We start from the raw sequence: 18,905 nt of genomic DNA, 5'->3' as shown, positions 1-18,905 counted from the left end.
AAACACCTGGTCCTCTCCATCCAAGCAGCCAGTCTGGATAACAGAGAATTGCTTAAAGGGGAAACAGCACAGAGTGAAAAGAAGAAAGTTAAATATAGAGCAGAAAGCAAAAGAATAGCAGAAAGATGGAGATCAAATTTCCCAGCATGAACTGGAAGGCCATTGATATTGTATCTGAGTTCATACTTTTCAAACAAAGAATGCAGTTATGCACCACAGACCAAGTGATGGTAGAACCAGAGAAGAGGCTGTAAAAATAATGTTAGCAATTGGAAATGAAGGGTTACACAGAATCAACACCTCTGGCCTATCTGAAGAAGACAAGAAAGATCCTGCAAAGATATGGAAAGTGCTAGATGACCAGCTCCGATTAAGAGAGAATTTTAGAATTCACTGCCTGGAATTGATGTCCTACAGGCAACAGCCACAGGAATCAATAGATCAGTTAATCAGTAAATGCCGTAGTAAGGGCAACAAATGCAATTTTTCAGAAACTGAGCTGTCGGAGTGTCTAATGGAGTGGGTTATTGTCTCAACACCCATTGAAGTGTTTCAGAAAGACCTCTTGGGGAAAAAGAAAGGTCACAGCATTGATGTGCTGCTAGAAAATGACAAGAAATATGAGGTCACTGTAGCTGGACAACAGCATCTGCGAGCACTAGATGCAGCCAACAGTATCGGCACGATAACCTGGTTGTAAAAAGCAAGCAAGCTGTTTGGTAAGTGTGGTTTATCCCACTCACTGCAAAGTTGTCCTGCATGTTAAGATCTGTGTAAGGCGTGCAGTGCAAAAGGACACTGGGCCTGCCTATGCAAGAAATCTGGCTCCAAAGATGCAGCCAGAACTCACAGTAGGACACAAGCAAACAGAAGACAGGCACAGCAACAGGGCAACAGCAGCGAGGAGAACACCAGAGACCTGCGGAAATGCAAGCCGATACACCAAGTCCACAGCAAAACAGACCCGAGACAAGACTCAGAGGGGAGTGATTCGCAGCCAGATGAGCAGGCATTTCACATTGTGAACCTGACACATCATGTTGATGAATTCAAACAACTGGAAGCTTTTGCTACCATTAACATCATGTGCCCAAACAAAGTTGGCAAACACACACTCAGGGTTAAGATTGACAGGGAGAACTTCAGAAAAAAACAGCATCAGCTGAGACGCAAATTCCCCGAACAAGAGTTGTCAAACCACTGAAATGATATGTGGACTTTTAATCCTCTGCACTTGTAAATTTCACAGTCCCAATCCTTGTACGTATAAATTCTATACGTATAACTAATTTTGATGTTATCTAATTTCATGTGTTTTACTGGCAGCATAGGAGACTTATCTTTGGAAAGAAAGGGGATGTTGTATGATTGCCTTAAGAGTGATGTCCCTTTAAGATCTCAGTATACTAATGAGCTAAGTGCCAACATCCCCAGCATATACACCCTACTGAGCCAGCGGCGCTCGAAATGTCTTGGCCATGTGAGCCGCATGGAAGATGGTAGGATCCCCAAGGACACATTGTACAGCGAGCTCATCACTGGTATCAGACCCACCAGCCGTCCATGTCTCCGCTTTAAAGACGTCTGCAAACGCGACATGAAGTCCTGTGACATTGACCACAAGTCGTGGGAGTCAGTTGCCAATGATCACCAGAGCTGGCGGACAGCCATAAAGGCGGGGCTAAAGAGTGGCGAGTCGAAGAGACTTAGCTGTTGGCAGGAAAAAAAACAGAAGCGCAAGGAGAGAGCCAACTATGTAACAGCCCCGACAACCAATTTTATCTGCAGCGCCTGTGGAAGAGTCTGTCACTTGAGAATTGGCTTTGATGGCCACTCCAGGCATTGCTTCACAAACCACTGACTACCTCTAGGCGCTTACCCATTGTCTCTCGAGACAAGGAGTCCGAAGAAGAAGAGACCAGGATGTAGTCATGTGACTCGAAGCCAGAGTCACTCTGCAACTGTAAAACCCTGACGAAGGTTCTGTAAATAGTTTACCCTGTACTGTATACAATAGTTTAGCTGTTAATAAACCTGTTTGAGATCTTCAGAAAACTGGACTCCACGTATCTCATTTATGTTGCATTAGGCAACATAAAGAACTCATTATAGGCAGTCCACCGCTGCAAGATAAAATTCCGGCAAAGGAGCCTCCCATTTAAGATGGAGATGAGGAGGAATTTCTTCTCTCAGAGAGTCATTAATTCTCTTCCCCAGAGAAAAGTGGTGGCTGGGTCATTGAATATGTTCAAGGCTTAGTTAGACAGATTTTTGATCTCTAAGAAAGTCAAGGGTTATAGCGGGTAGGCAGGAAAGTGGAATTAAGGTGACAATCAGATCAGGCATGATCTTATTGAATGGCGGAGCAGGCTCACTGGGCCGAATGGCCTACTCCTGCTCCTACTTCTTACGATCTTTTGATCTACCCTCTGCTCTTCTGACTCCTAAGGGAATTTGTAGTGTCCTGGCAGTCACCTGAGCTGACAGCAGCTAACTCAGCACACACTCGGACCAAACCTTAAACCATTTCTGATATGTGTGGCTCAGCTAACCGTCAGAGATTAAGGAATCTGATTTTGATCAGAGCCACTTATTTACAGTGATTGGCCAATTCAAAATTTATTTTGTGAGATTACAGGATTTTAACATGATTTCCTCACATTACAACATTGAATATACTTCACAAGTAATTAGTTAGCTATAAAGCATCCTGAGGACATGAAAGAAGATATGTAAATGAACATTATTCTTCTTTAGGGACTGAATTCCATTGTTATATTCATTTTTCTGTATTCAGTGGTCCTGTTTGTAATTAAAAAGAGTGGGATCGAGAGAAACCCATTTAAACACAAGGAACTGCATTTATTCCCCTGCCCAAGCCCTGAATGTTCAACTTTCCCTACTTTCTCTACAACCTCTCATTATGACCTCTCTGAACTCAACTTATCCAGGAGGCCCACCTTTTTTGTTTATTCATTCCTGGGATGTGGGCATCACTGGCTAGGCCAGCATTTATTGCCCATCCCTAATTGCACTTGAGAAGGTGGTGTGAGCTGTCTTCTTGAACCGCTGCAGTCCATTTGGGGTAGGTATACCCACAGTGCTGTTAGGAAGGGAGTTCCAGGATTTTGACCCAGCGACGGCGATATGGTTCCAAGTCAGGATGGTGCATGACTTGGAGGGGAACTGGCAGGTGGCGGTGTTCCCATGCATTTGCTGCTCTTGTCCTTCTATTTGGTAGAGGTCGCAGGTTTGGAAGGTGGTGTCTAAGGAGCCTTGGTGCATTGCTGCAGTGCATCTTGTCGATGGTGCAAACTGCTGCCACTGTGTGTCGGTGGTGGAGGGAGTAAATGTTTGGAGATGGGGTGCCAATCATAAGGGCTGCTTTGTCCTGGATGGTGTCGAGCTTCTTGAGTGTTGTTGGAGCTGCACCCATTCAGGCAAGCGGAGAGTATTCCATCACACTCCTGACTTGTGGCTTTGGGGAGTCAGGAGGTGAGTTACCCGCCTCAGGATTCCTAGCCTCTGACCTGCTCTTGTAGCCACGGTATTTATATGGCTACTCCAGTTCAGTTTCTGGTCAATGGCAGCCCCTAGGATGTTGATAGTGGGGGATTCAGCGATGGTAATGCCATTGAATGTCAAGGGGAGATGGTTAAATTGTCTCTTGCTGGAGATGGTCATTGCCTGGCACTTGTGTGGCACGAATGTTACTTGCCACTTATCAGCCCAAGCCTGGATATTGTCCAGGTCTTGCTGCATTTCTACATGGACTGCTTCAGTATCTGAGGAGTCACGAATGGTGCTGAACATTGTGCAATCATCAGCGAACATCCCCACTTCTGACCTTATGATTGAAGGAAGGTCATTGATGAAGTAGCTGAAGATGGTTGGGCCAAGGACACTACCCTGAGGAACTCCTGCAGTGATGTCCTGGAGCTCAGATGATTGACCTCCAACAACCACAACCATCTCCCTTTGCGCAAGGTATGACTCCAGCCAGCGGAGGGTTTTCCCCCTGATTCCCATTGACCTCAATTTTGCTAGGGTTCCTTGATGCCATACTCGGTCAAATGCTGCCTTGATGTCAAGGGCAGTCACTCTCACCTCATCTCGAGTTCAGCTCTTTTCTCCATGTTTGAACCAAGGCTGCAATGAGGTCAGGATCTGAGTGACCCTGGCGGAACCCAAACTGAGTGTCACTGAACAGGTTATTGCTAAGCAAGTGCCACTTGATGGCACTGTTGATGACACCTTCCATCACTTTACTGATGATTGAGAGTAGGCTGATAGGGCGGTAATTGGCCGGGTTGGACTTGTCCTGCTTTTTGTCTACAGGACATACCTGGGCAATTTTCCACATTGCAGGGTAGATGCCAGTGTTGTAGCTGTACTGGAACAGCTTGGCTAGGGGCGCGGCAAGTTGTGGAGCACAGGTCTTCAGTACTATTGCCGGAATATTGTCAGGGCCCATAGCTTTTGCAGTATCCAGTGCTTTCAGTCATTTCTTGATATCATGCGGAGTGAATCGAATTGGCTGAAGTCTGGCATCTGTGATGCTGGGGACTTCAGGAGGAGGCCGAGATGGATCATCAACTCGGCACTTCTGGCTGAAGATTGTTGCAAATGCTTCTGCCTTATCTTTCACACTGATTTGCTGGGCACCCCATCATTGAGGATGGGGATATTTGTGGAGCCACCTCCTCCAGTTAGTTGTTTAATTGTCCACCACCATTTACGGCTGGATGTGGCAGGACTGCAGAGCTTAGATCTGATCCGTTGGTTATGAGATTGCTTCGCTCTGTCGATCGCATGCTGCTTATGCAGTTTGGCACACAGATAGTCCTGTGTTGTAGCTTCACCAGGTTGACACCTCATTTTGAGGTATGCCTGGTGCTGCTCCTGGCATGCCCTCCTGCACTCTTCATTGAATCAGGGTTGGTCACCTGGCTTGAAGGTAATGGTAGAGTGGGGGATTTGCCGGGCCATGAGGTTACAGATTGTGGTTGAGTACAATTCTGCTGCTGCTGATGGCCCACAGCTTCTCATGGATGCCCAGTTTTGCATTGCTGGATCTGTTCGAAATCTATCCCATTTAGCACGGTAGTGGTGCCACACAACACGATGGAGGGTATCCTCAATGTGAGGCAGGACTTCGTCTCTACAAGGACTGTGCAGTGGTCACTCCTACCAATACTGTCATGGGCAGATGCATCTGCGGCAGGCAGATTGGTGAGGACGAGGTCAAGTATGTTTTCCCCTCTTGTTGTTTCCCTCACCACCTGCCGCATACCCAGTCTAGCAGATATGTCCTTTAGGACTCAGCCAGTAGTGGTGCTACCGAGATACTCGGTGATGGACATTGAAGTCCCCCACCCAGAGTACATTTTGTGCCCTCACCACCCTCAGTGCTTCCTCCAAGTGCTGTTCAACATGGAGGAGTACTGACTCATCAGCTGAGGGAGGGCGGTAGGTGGTAATCAGCCGGAGGCTTCCTTGTCCATGTTTGATCTGATGCCATGAGACATCATGAGGTCCAGAGTCAAAGTTGATGACTCCCAGAGCAACTCCCTCCCTACTGTATACCACTGTGCTGCCACCTCTGGTGGTTCTGTCCTGCCGTTGGGACAGGACATACCCGGGGATGGTGATGGCAGTGTCTGGGACATTGTCTGTAAGGTATGATTCCGTGAGTATGACTATGTCAGGCTGTTGCTTGACTAGTCTATGGGACAGCTGTCCCAACTTTGGCACAAGCCCCCAGATGTTAGTAAGGAGGTCTTTGCAGGGTCGACAGGGCTTGGTTTGCCGTTGTCGTTTCCGGTGCCTAGGTCGATTTCGGGTGGTCCGTCTGGTTTCATTCCTTTTTATTGACTTTGTAGCGGTTAGTTACAAATGAGTGACTTGCTCGGCCAGACTGCTGACCACCTAACTTCCTTTCCTGGCTTCCATATTAGCTGATATTGTTAATGGTTCTCCCTCCTTGGGTACTTTCTTCCTCTTTTTCAAATCTGCCAGCATAACCCCTTTCCTCAAAATATCAACCCTTGACTCCTCCAACCTGGCAAAATAACACCCCCATCCTTAAATGCCCTTTCCTCTCCAAAGTCCTTAAACATATTGTCGCCTCTCAAATCCATCTGTCCCATCAATCCCGGAAATCCATGTTTGAATTCCTCCAATCAGGTTTCATACCTGCCACTGTACTGAAATGGCTCTTACCAAAGTAACAAGTGACATCCTATGTGCCTGTGAACAAAGGTAAACTATCTCTTCCTGTCCTTCTTAACCTGTCTGCAGCCTTTGACATGGTTGACCATGCATCCTGCTTCCCCACAGCTGGGTGGAAAATCTAATTGTAGCCAGAGGATCATCTGCAATGGCTTCTCTTCCAGCTTTCACGCTGGTGTCTCCAAGGATCTATCCTCTGCTCCCTCCTATTTCTCATCTAAATGCTGTCCTTTGGCAACATCATCCAAAAACACAGCATCAGTTCCATATTATGCTGATGACACCCAGCTCGACCTCATCACCACCTCTCTCAACTCCTCCACAGTTGCTAATTATCAGACTGCTTTTCCAACATCCAGTACTGGATGAGCAGAAGTTAAATATTGGGAAGCCTGAAGCCATTTTCTTTGGTCCTCGTACAAACTTCATTCCCTAGCTATTGACTCCACCCTGACGCTGAACCAGACTAGTCAACTTCCTTGGTGTTACATTTGACCCAAGATGAGCTTCTGGCCACATATCAACGCTATCTCTAAGACTACCTACTTCCATCTCCGGAACGCCACCGAACTCTGGTCCTGCCTCAGCTCATCTGCTGATGAAATCCTCATCCATGCCATTATTACATCTAGGATGGACTATTCCAAAACACATTGTCCGGTCTTCCACATTCTACAGTCCCTAAGCTTGACATCTTGCAAAACACTGCAGCAGGTGTCCTAACTCACACAAGTCATACTCAGCTAAATTGGTTCCTGGTGAAGCAATGCCTCAATTTGAAAATTCTGATGACATCAAGGGATCACAAAAAACGTTAACACTTTAGAAAGCCTCGAGGAGTATAGAAAGTGCAGCGGTGAAGTAAAAAAGGAAATTCGGAAAGCAAAGAGAGGACATGAAAAAATATTGGCAGGTAAAATCAAGTAAAACCGAAAGATGTTTTATCAGTACATTAAGAGCAGGAGGATAACTAAGGAAAGGGTAAGGCCTATCAGAGATGTACAAGGTAACTTATGCATGGACACAGAAGACGTGGGCATAGTTCTTAATAAGTTTTTTGTCTCTGCCTTCACAAAGGAGAGGGAGTTGTTCACTTTGGCAGGAAGAATAAAAAAGCAGAGTATTACTTAAATGGAGGACAACTGCAGAATTCCGAGGTGCAGAGGGTTCTAGGTGTTCTAGTGCAGGAGTCACAAAAAGTTAGTATGCAGGTACAGCAGGTAATAAAGAAGGCTAATGGAATGCTATCCTTTATTATGAGAGGGATTGAAAATAAAAGTAAGGAGGTTATGCTTCAGTTATGCAGGGCATTGGTGAGACCAAATCTCAAATACTGTGAGCAGTTTTGGTCTCTTTATTTAAGGAAGAATGTAAATGCGTTGGAGGTGAATCAGAGGAGGTTTACTAGATTGATACCTGGAATGAGCGGATTTTCATATGAGGAAAGGTTGCACAGACTGAGGTTTATTTTCACTGGAGTTTAGAAGAGTGAGGGGAGACTTGATTGAAGTTTATAAAATCTTGAACAGTCTTGACAAGGTGGATGTGGAAAGGATGTTTCCTCTTGTGGGTGAGTCCAGAACAAGGGGACACTGTTTTAAAATTAGTGGATGCCCTTTAAGGACAGAGATGAGGAGAAATGTTTTCTCTCAGAGGGTTGTGCAACTTTGGAACTCTCTGCCTCAGAGGCAGGGACATTGAATATTTTTAAAGTGGAAGTAGATAGATTCTTGTTAGGCAAGGGAATCAAGGGGTATTGGGGGTACAAAGAACAAAGAACAGTACAGCACAGGAACAGGCCATTCGGCCCTCCAAGCCTGCGCCAATCTTGATGCTTGCCTAAACTAACACCTTCTGCACTTCCGGGGCCCATATCCCTCTATTCCCTTCCTATTCATATATTTGTCAAGATGTCTCTTAAACATCGCTATCGTATCTGCTTGCATCACCTCCCCTGACAGCAAGTTCCAGACATTCACCACCCAGTGTAAAAAACTTGCCTCGCACATTCCCTCTAAACCTTGCCCCTCGAAACCTTAAACCTATGTCCCCTAGTAACTGATCCTTCCACCCTGGGAAAAAGCTTCTGACTATCCACTCTGTCCATGCTGCTCATAACTTTGTAAACCTCAATCATGTCGCCCCTCCACCTCTGTCGTTCCAGTGAAAACAATCCGAGTTTATCCAACCTCTCCTCATAGCTAATGCCCTCCAGACCAGGCAACATCCTGGTAAACCTCCTCTGTACCCTCTCCAAAGCCTCCACGTCCTTCTGGTAGTGTGGCGACCAGAATTGCACGCAATATTCTAAGTGTGGCCTAACTAAAGTTCTGTACAGCTGCAGCATGACTTGCCAATTTTTATACTCTATGCCCCGACCGATGAAGGCAAGCATGCTGTAGGCCTTCTTGACTACCTTATCCACCTGCGTTGCCACTTTCAGTGACCTGTGGACCTGTACGCCCAGATCTCTCTGCCTGTCAATACTCCTAAGGGTTCTGCCATTTACTGTATACCTCCCACCTGCATTAGACCTTCCAAAATGCATTACCTCACATTTGTCCGGATTAAATTCCATCTGCCATTTCTCCGCCCAAGTCTCCAACCGATCTATATCCTGCTGTATCCTCTGACAATCCTCATCATTATCCCCAACTCCACCAACCTTTGTGTCGTCCGCAAACTTACTAATCAGACCAGCTACATTTTCCTCCAAATCATGGGATTTTAGATGGGAGTGTGGAATTCAAAACACAAACAGATCAGTCATGATCTTATTGAATGGCGGAGCAGGCTGGAGGGCTGAATGGCCTACTTCTGCTCCTAATTCATATGTTCATATGATACAGACATTGTAGTTAAAGAGTGTGAAATATTAGCTATGATAAGCATAATGAGAGAGGAAGTAGTAAAGGGTCTGACATCCTTGAAAATGAATAAATCACCAGGGCTGGATGGATTGTATCCCAGGCTGTTAAAGGAAGCCAGGGAGGAAATAGCAGATGCTCTGAGGATCATCTTCAAATCCTCACTATATACAGGTGAGGTACCAGAGGATTGGAGGTCTGCGAACATTGTACCATTGTTTAAAAAGTGTGCGAGGAATAGGCCAAATAGGATGAGAGATAGGATAAACGGTCACTTAGAAAGGATTAATCAGGGATAGTCAGCATGGATTTGTTAAGGGAAGGTCGTGACTTCCTCGTTTAATTGAATTTTTTGAGGAAGTAACAAGGAGGATTGATGAGGGTAGTACAGTGGATGTTGTCTACATGGATTTTAGTAAGGCATTTGACAAGGTCCCACATGGCAGACTGGTCAGAAAAGTAAAAGCCCATGGGATACAAGGGAATATGGCAAGTTGGATCCAAAATTGGCTCAGTGACAGGAAACAAAGGGTAATGGCCAATGGATGTTTTTAGAAATGGAAGGCAGTTACCAGTGGTGTTTCACAGGGCTCAGTGTTGGGTCCTTTGCTGTTTGTGGTATATATTAATGATTTGAACTTAAATGTGGGAGGCATGATTGGGACATTTGCAGATGACACAAAAATTGGCCACGTATTTGATAGTGAAGAGGATAGCTGTAGACTCCAGAATTATATCAATGGTTTAGTTGAGTGGGCGGAAAAGTGGTAAATGAAATTCAATCTGGAGAAGTGTGAGGTAATGCATTTGGGGAGAGCAAACAAAGCAAGGGAATACACAATAAACTGGAGGGTATTGAGAAGGGTAGAGGAAGTGAAAGACCTTGCAGTGTTTGTCCACAGGTCCCTGAAGGTGGCAGGACAGGTAGATAAAGTGGTGAAGAAGGCATATGGAGTGCTTTCATTTATTGGCTGAGGTATAGAATACAAAAGCAGGGATGTAATGCTGGAACTGTTTAAAACGCTGATTAGGCCACATCTGGAGTATTGTGTACTGTTCTGGTCACCACATTACAGGAATGACATAATTGCTCTGGAGAGAGTACAGAGGAGATTTACAAGAATGTTGCCAGGGCTTGAAAATTGCAGCTATGAGGAATGATTGGATAGGCTAAGTTTGTTTTCCTTCGAACAGAGGAGGCCAAAGGGTGACTTAGTTGAGGTGTACAAAATTATGATGGTCTAGATGGAGTCGACAGGGGGAGGCGGTGGCGTGGTGGTAATATCACTAGACTAGTAATCCACAGCCCAGGCTAATGATCTGGGGACATGGTTCAATTCGCACCACAACAGATGGTGAAATTTGAATTCAATTAATAAATCTGAAATTAAAAACTAGTCTGATGGTGACCATGAAACCACTGTCGATTGTTGTAAAAACCCATCTGGTTCATTAAAGTCCTTTAGAGAAGGAAATCTGCGTCCTTACCTGGTCTGGCCTAAACGTGACTCCAGACCCACAGCAATGTGATTGAATCTTTAAAAAAAATTGCAGTCTGAAATGGCCTAGCAAGCCACTCGGTTAAAAGGCATTAGGGATGGGCAATAAATGCTGGACTAGCCAGCGATGCCCACATTCTACAAACGAATTTAAAAAAAAGACCTGTGTCCCCTTGCGAAGAGGTCAATCACCAGGGGGCACAGATTTAAGGTGATTGGTAGAAAGCTTAGAGGGGACATGAGGAAAAATGTTTTCTTCCTAGAGGGAGGTGGGTGTCTGGAATTCACTGCTCGGATCGGTGGTGGAGGCAGAAACCCTCAACTCATTTTAAAGGTACCTGGATCTTCACCTGAAGTGCTGTAACCTGTAAGGCTATGGACCAGGTACTGGAAGGTAGGATTAGATTGGGCAGCTAGTTTTTTCAGCCGGCGCAGACATTATGGGCTGAATGGCCTCTTTCTGTGCCATAACTTTTCTATGGTTCTATGGTTAATCCTTGTTTTCAAATCTCTCCATGGACACACCCCTCCCTATCTCTATAGCCTTCTCCAGCTCACAACTTTCCTAGGTGTCTGTGCAACTCTAATTCTGGCAGCTTGAGCATCCCCGATTTTAATCGCTCCACCACTGATGGCCATGCCTTCAGCTACCAAGGCCCTACGGTCTGGAATTCCCTCCCGAAACCTCTCTGCCTCGCTCCTCCTTTAAAACTCTCCTTAAAACCTACCACTTTAACCAAACGTTTGGTCACACCTGTCCTAATATATCCCTAATTGCTTGGTGTCATATGTTATGTCATATGTTGGTTACACCACAGTTGGAGTGCTGTGAGCAGTTCTGGGCATTCCACACCTTTGGATACACACACAAGGATAGTTTGGCCTTGGAGGGAGAATGCAGGGCAAATTTACGAGAATGATAAATGAACACCAAGGGTTAAATTATGGAAGGTTAAGGGTGATTTGATTGAACTTTTCAAGATAGTAAGGGAAACAGAAAGGGTCGATACAGAGAAACTATTTCCACTATTTGGAGAATGGAGAACTAGGAGACATAGCCTAAACATTACAACCAGACTATTCAGGAGTGAAATTAGGAAAGAATTCTTACGGAAAGGATGGGAGAAGTTTGGAACTCTCTTCCATAAATGGAAACTGATGCTCTATCAATTGTTAACTTTGAAACTGAGACTACTAGATTTTGTTAGCCAAAAGTATGAAGGGATATGGGGCAACAGTGGGTAAGTGGAGTTAGCTCACAGATCAACCATGATCTGATTGAGTGGCGGAACAGGGTCGAGGGACTCCTGTTCCTATGTTTCCATTCCTTATAACGCTCTAGTGAAGGGCCTTGGGAGGTTTTACGTACCAAAAGCACTATATCAATGCAAGTTGTTGTTGTATCAAAGCAACAACTATTTATATAGCAGCTTTAATGTGATATAAAGTTCCAAGGCACTTAACAGGAGCATGAGAAAACAATATATGACACCAGGCCACGTAAGGAGATATTAGGTTAGATGACCAAAAGCTTGGTCAAAGAGGTAGGTTTAAGGAGTATTTTAAAGGAAGAGGTAGAGATGGGGAGAGATATAGGGAGGGAATTCCACAGCTTGGAGCCTAGGCAACTGAAGACATGGTCACCAATGGTGATTAAAATCGAGTATGCTTGAGGCCTAAATTAAAAGAGCACAGATATCTTGGAGGATTGTTGGGCTGGAGGGCATTACAATGATAGGGAGGGGTAAGTCAATGGAGGGATTTGAAAACAAGGATGAGAATTTTAATATTAAGTCCTTGCTTGACCGGGAGCCAATGCAAGTCAATGAGCACTGGGGTGATAGGAGAATGGGACTTGGTGTGAATTAAGATACAAGCAGCAGAATTTTGGAAGACCCCAAGTTTATGGAGGGCAGAATATGGGAGACCAGCCAGGAATGCACTGGAATAATCAAGTCTAGAGGTAACAAAGGCCATGACTGAGGGTTTCAGCAGCAGATGAACTGAGGCAGGGGTGAAGTCAGGCAATGCTATGGAGATGGAAATAGGCAGTCTTAATGATGGCATGAATATGTGGTCGGAAGCTTATCCCGGGGTCAAATATGACAACCAATTCTGCAAATAGACTGGTTTAGGCTCAGACTGTTGCTAGGGAGAGGGAAGGAATCAGTTACTAGGGAAATGAGTTTGGAACGGGGACCGAAAACAATGGTTTCAGTCTTTCCCATATTTAATTGGAAGAAATTTCTGCTCATCCAGTACTGGCTGTCAGATAAGAGTCTGATAATTTAGTAACAGTGGAGGAAGCCAGAGAAGTGATAAGCTGAGTGTCATCAACATACATTGAGTCACATGTGAAAACGCAGGCCATATTTTCGTATGAGGAGCACATGTGGATGAGAACTAAGAGTAGGATAGATCCTTGGCGGACACCGAAGACGACAGATACTGGCTCGTTTTGAAACCGAAATGAACAACGCACACCAAATCCAAGGCTCAGCAGTGATGAGGCAGGGTCGCAAAAGCGCCTGCGCCTTCTGATGCCGTTCCAAAGTGGGGGGTGTCCAAGGAGCGACCGTTTTTTTTTAACCATTTCCCCTCACCTTGCACGCGCGCCCTCGAGAGCAACGAGTGAGACCAAGGCTGATAGGACCGGGGTGGGCGGGGCCACGGCTCGAGCCGTTGGCGATTGGCTGGCCGGGCGGTTTAGTGGGCGTGACCGGCGCTGGAGCCCCTCCCGGCCCCCTGCCTCGAAGCATTCACTATCTGGCAGCTTCCACCAGAAGAGTGACTTCACTGTGGGGCCAGATTTAGTGACAGCGGCTGGTGTCAAGACGCACGGTCGTCCGTCCATTCGGCGGTGGTAGGGAGAGTTTGAGAGAGAGAGAGAGAGAAAAAGAAAAAAAAGGCAGCGACATCTTGTCTTATAGTGTTTTTTTGTGTATGTGTCTGATTGCCGAAGCACGGTAGCAGGCAGCAGCTGTGAGCCTCTCAGCATTATTGTTAGCACCACCACCCTCTCCATCACCATAGACACCAAGAGCTATACAGCCAGGGAGACGCGATCCAAATCACGGGCAACAATTCCTGAAAGAAACACACATAAACACAACTATTCTACTCTCATTTCGGAAGCTAAAAAGAGAAAATAAACCGGCAGGTGCGTATTGGAGTTCATTTGCGAATTACCCTTTTCGCAGTCTTTTGTTCTTATTTTTGCTAGCATTCACACTGTGCTGTGCATTTCCCTATCTTAGCATATTTATACCTAAGAATATGTAGTTATGTGTGTATATATATATATATACGCACACACACAGGTTTATATATATATATCTATATATAGAAATATATATATATATAATTCTGGGCTTGTAAATGATGGATATTTTTTGTCATAATTTATGATTGCATTCGCTAAAAGTGAGGTCTGTTCCTCCCCAAGGTATGTTTCATGAGCGGAATTATATTTTAAGAGGTTTATTAATTGCACAATGATGGGCATAACTTTTTTTTTTACAATAAGTGATGATGTGAAGTTTTCTTCCAAATGCATATGTTGGAAAAGTCTCAGTTTTTTTTTGTGGAGTATTTCCCTTGTTTTCCACCTCCCACCCCCAACTCCTCCCAAGCCGCATGATATTTTCTAACGGGATTTTCATACTTTTTTTTTTGTATATATTGCCAAATTATAGGCAGACTGGCATTTGTTTTTTAATTAAAGAAATATATTTTGTACTCGCTGAAGGCTGGCCAGGCCTGCTGGAGTAGTACAGGCCGCGGCGTTCTTGCTAAAAAAAAATAATGAAATAGACAGGGGGAAATCCTTGCAAAGCATTTTCCTCATGATTATTATTGCCAGCGTTTAATTACTTAAACTGATGGCGGAGAGAGAGATGGGTCGGCACGTTATTGGGTATTTATTTTGAATTGTGGCTTGTGGTGGATGCTCAATCTGCTATTTTGTGTATCTGATCCCGTTTCCCATTTGCTATTGGTGACTTTTCACCGTGAGATGTTTCAGGTTCTGTAGGAAAATCCCATGTTCTTAGTTCTTTTTAACCTTTTCCTTTCTCCCGATAAGTGCAGTGTTTTTTATTCGTTTTATTCCCACCTCCGATTTGGTAAAGTTTGGAGTTCTCAACATTAAAATTTGGAATAAGATTCCTCTAATCAAAAGTGAGAGATTGCAAATAAGACTTATTTTAAGAAACACGGGCGGATTACGTTTTTAAACCAGAATTCGTAATTTTTCATGGGTGAGAAAGTAGTATAGAAACAGTTTTTGATGCAGGAATGAAACTGTTATAACAATGTAAGAACTTTTCAGCAAAAAATGGAGAACCTTGTTGAGAAAATAAAAGTGTACTTTTATTCCGTGATCATTTGTTGAATGATTTAAATGCAGTTCTTTCTGTTGTACCTTTTCCATGATTTGAAACCGTGGGGTGCAACCTCTGTTTCCCTGCCAGGATGATGAATGCTGTGTTGGCTGGCCAGCTGCAGTAAATGTCATGGCTGCAACTTGTACACCTGGATGAACAATGTGCTGCATTTTTATGTAATTTGGATTCTCACCTTATTTCTGCCAGCACAGTAAGGCATTTTTCTAGGATGTCCCAGAAGAAATTCCACAGACAATTGTGAAGAGGACTAAGATAGGAGCCATTTATGCACCTGGCTGAGTTCAGAACAAAGTGTAAAATTAAACTCGAAAAGGTTTTAAAGTTATCTAAGCAGATTAGTACATAGAATGTACAGCACAGAAACAGGCATTCCATCCCATTGATCCATGCTGATATTTACGCTCCACATGAGCCTCCTCCTGCCCCTCTTCAGCTAACTTTTAGTAGCATAACCATCTATTTCTTTCTCCTCGTCTTTATCTAGCTTAATATTTTTTATTTGTTTATGGGATTTAGGCATCGCTGGTAAGTCTAGAATTTATTGCCCATCCCTAATTGCCCTTGAAAAGGTGGTGGTGAACCACTGCCTTGAGCTGCAGCAGTCCTTGTGCTTTGCCTCAATTACTCCTTGCCATAGTGAGTTCCACATTGTAAAAACACACTAGGCAAAGAAGTTTCTCCTGAATTTCTTATTGGATTTATTAGTATTGGCTTATATTTATGATCTCTAGTTCAGATGTGCCCCACAAATGGAAACATCTCTCTATGTCTACAATGTCAAACCCCTTAATAAGTTTTAAGACCTCTGTCAGTTGACCACGCAGTTTTCTCTTTTCTAGAGGAGACAGCCCCAGCCAGTTCAGTCCTTCTAGATAAGTATTCTCTCTCAGTTCTGGTATCATCTTTGTAAGTTACTTTTTGTATCTTATCCAGTGCTTTTGATTCCTTTTTATAATATGAAAACCAAAACTCTGCACAGTGCTGTGTGGTCTCACCACTGTTTTATACAGTTTAACATAACTTCTCTAAGTTAGGTTAAACTATAGGCTTGATCAGTGGATTTTAAAGAATTGAATTGCAACTCTTAATATTTGCTTTCTCGCAGATGTGATTAAATTCATCTTTGGAAAAAAAAACTTCAGACCAATCAATACTACTCTGCATTTTTTCTGTTCACAGTTATGGTCTGTCCTGGTCAAAGTCTTCAACAATTTCCTGTACAGTGTACCCCGTTCAACCTTTTCAACTCCTCTATACTATCAAAACAGCTGATAATTGCTTCCTTTTCCACGATCTAGTCGTATTGTTAATTTCATTTCTAATCTGCCTCAATGCAGTCAGTACATTGTCTTTTGCTTTGTGGTTCCCACATAGCCACTTGTTAGAACTGTAAAAGTTTGTAGGAAGTAAAGAAGCCATTTGGCCCATCATATCTGTACTCTTTTCGAGAGCAATCCAAAACTAACCTCACTGCCTTTTACTTTTTTCATAGCTTTGTATCTTCATTGGCTTCAAATATTAATTCAGTTTTCCCTTAACAGATACAATGGTCAGTACATCAACCATTTCCAGTAGCAAAACATTCCATATTCCAACTATTCTGTGAGGAAGGATTTGCACACTGACAGTTTGAAGCTGATGACGTTTGTCACTCCCAACCATTGGAAATAGTTTTTTTTTAATGGCACTCAATCTAAATCCTTCCAAATTTAATAAAAGCTGTATTGGATCTCTTCTTGGCTGCCTTTATTCTAATGGAAATTGTCCCAGCATCTCGGCATAGGAACCAGAGTGGGCCATTAAGTCCCTCGAGCCTGTTCCTCCATTCAATGAAATCATGGCTAATCTGCGATCTAACTCCATAATGGGCTTTTCCCCAAATCCTTTAATACCTTTGGTTAAGAGAAATCTATCGATCTCATTTAAAAAATTAACAATTGATTTTGCAACAATTGCCATTTGCGGATGACCGTTCCAAACTTCTACCTCTCTTTGTATGTAGAAGTGGTTCCAAATTTCAATCCTGAAAGGCCTGGCTCTAAATTTTTGACTCTGCCTGCTAGTCCTAGACTCCCCAGTCAGTGAAAATAGTTTCTTCCTATGTACCCTATCTGCTGCTCGCAATATGTTGAATATCTCAAGCCTCTGCTTATAACTATAATTTCGTATCTTTGGCACGTCTGGTGAAGCTATGCTATGTATTCTCTTTGGCTTTAATATCCTTTTCTAAAAAAGTGACCGGAATTGCGCACACTACTCATAATCTAACCAATATTTTATACAAGATTATTAATTGGCTCTTGTACTCTGACTCTTATTTTTTATGAAACCTTATAGCTGTTGCAGTTTTTTATGGCTTTATATACCTACACAGACTTTCAGAGGTTATGTATGTAACCTCAAAAGTGTCTCCTCCGCACCATCTGCATTTATCTGTGGAGTGAGTGCGTACTCCCAAAATGTATTACCTGCATTTATCTATTAAATTGTATTGACCCCTTGTCTGCTGCTTTGGACCTGAGCCCATCACTTCCATTTCCACTTATATTTTCCTCGCTTTCTTTACTATTCTCCTTACCCTTCCTAGACCCTTCTCCTATCATTATGCCTGCTTTCATTTCTCCCCTCTTGGGTACTCTGCGTTCCAAAAGACAACAAAATCAACAGATAAGGCTAGAGGTTACAAAAATAATAAAAGGACACAACTAAAGGCTCGGTATCTGAATGCACATAGCATTCGAAACCAAACAGATGAACTGAGAGTGCAAATAGAAATAAATAAGTACAATCTGATAGCCATTACAGAGACATGGCTGCAGGATGACAAAATTAGGACCTGAATATTGAAGGATACATGGCATTTAGGAAGGACAGGAAGCTAGGAAAATGTGGAGGGGTAGCTCTGTTAATTAATGATGGTATTAGCACAATAGAGAGGGATGGTTTAAGTTCAGGAGACCAGCATGTAGAAGCAGTTTGGGTAGAGCTGAGAAATCATAAAGGAAAGAGGTCACCTGTGGGAGTGGTGTACAGGCCACCTAACATTAACCACACTGTAGGATGGGGTATAAAGGAAGAAATAATGGCAGCTTGTCAGAAAGGTACAGCGATAATTATGGGGGCATTTAATCTACATATAGACTGGAAAAATCAAATGGGCAGAGGTAGCCTAGATGAGGAGTACATAAAATGTTTTTGGGATAATTTCTTGGAACAATACATTCTGGAGCCAACCAGAGAGCAGGCTATAATAGACTTGGTATTGTGCAACGAGATAGGATTAATTAATGACCTCATAGTTAAGGCGCCCCGCGGTAGTAACGATCATAATATGATTGAATTTCAGTTTGAGTGAGAGCAGAGTGGGTCCAAGCCTAGTGTTTTAAACTTAAATAAGGGTAATTATGAGGGCATGAAAGCAGAGCTAGCTAAAGTGAACTGGCAAATTAGGTAATGGGATAGGCTAATAACGATGGAGTGGCAGACATTTAAGGGGATGTTTCAGAATACACAGAATAGATACATTTCAATGAGAAAGAAAAATTCCAAAGGTGGGATCCGCCATCTGTGGTGAACTAAAACAGTTCAAGATGGTATCAAATAAAAGAAAAAGCCTTTTCTTGCATAAAGATGGGTGGCAGGTCAGAAGATTGGACGGAATATACAAAACAGCAAAGAATGACTAAAAGATTGATGAGGAAGGTAAAATTAGAGTACAAGAGAAAGCTAGCTAGAAATATAAGATGTAATGAGTTTCTATAGATCTTTGAAAAAGAAAAGTTAACAAAATGAGCGTTGGTCCTATAAAAAGTGAGTCTGGGGAATTAATAATGGATAATAAGGAGATGGCAGATGAATTGAACAGATATTTTGCATTGGTCTTCACTATTAAGGATACATCT

At 43.4% G+C, this 18,905-nt stretch overlaps 1 protein-coding gene across 1 annotated transcript in view; it reads left to right on the top strand.

Annotated features, from left to right (window-relative positions):
• The first annotated feature begins 13,437 nt into the window (after positions 1-13,437).
• The window catches only part of ctnna2 (catenin (cadherin-associated protein), alpha 2), a 1,561,189-nt gene continuing 1,555,721 nt past the window's right edge, over positions 13,438-18,905 (top strand). The window contains exon 1 of the mRNA XM_068028796.1: positions 13,438-13,757. The gene's annotated coding sequence lies outside the window, so the exon portion shown is untranslated. The remainder of the gene's footprint in view (positions 13,758-18,905) is intronic.

This window comes from Heterodontus francisci, chromosome 1, assembly GCF_036365525.1.
Source record: "Heterodontus francisci isolate sHetFra1 chromosome 1, sHetFra1.hap1, whole genome shotgun sequence".
Lineage (NCBI taxonomy): Eukaryota > Metazoa > Chordata > Chondrichthyes > Heterodontiformes > Heterodontidae > Heterodontus > Heterodontus francisci.
This window is presented reverse-complemented; position numbering and strand designations above follow the sequence as displayed.